Raw genomic sequence first — 516 nt, 5'->3', positions numbered from 1 at the left:
CAGAGCCCCCCGCTGCGGAGCCCCCCCGCTGTGGAGCCTCCCCCCCGCCCACACTGCGGGCCCCGAGCCCCCACCCTTTTCTATAAAAGTGCCTTAGCGCCCGCCGCCCGCCCGGGGCCCTCCGTGTCCTGCGCGTCTCAATAAAGAGCAGCGCGAGCTGCAGACCTTCCTCGCCAGTCTCTGTGTGCTCTGTGCGTCTCCGGCCCTCCGGACCCTCCTCAGAAGGTGTCTTGACAAAAAGGCTCCATTTCAAGCAGAGGGAAACCAAAAAGAGGCCACCCCCCCCCGCATCCCGGCCCCCATCTGGAGCTCTGGGCCCCTCTCTGCTGTGTTCAGGGCTCCGGCTGGGGGAGCCTGGGGGTCCTGAGATCCCTCCTGGAGGACTTCTAGGCCAGCTTCCACCTTTTACAGACCGGGGGGGGGGGGCGCTGCATCCCCCAATCCCCCAAGTAACAAGGAGGATGGATCTGAATGCAAGTCCTCCAATTCCATCACGGCCATAGACGTCTCCGTGAG

Source organism: Gracilinanus agilis, unplaced genomic scaffold, assembly GCF_016433145.1.
Source record: "Gracilinanus agilis isolate LMUSP501 unplaced genomic scaffold, AgileGrace unplaced_scaffold95, whole genome shotgun sequence".
NCBI lineage: Eukaryota > Metazoa > Chordata > Mammalia > Didelphimorphia > Didelphidae > Gracilinanus > Gracilinanus agilis.
Note: the sequence above shows the minus strand (reverse complement) of the source record.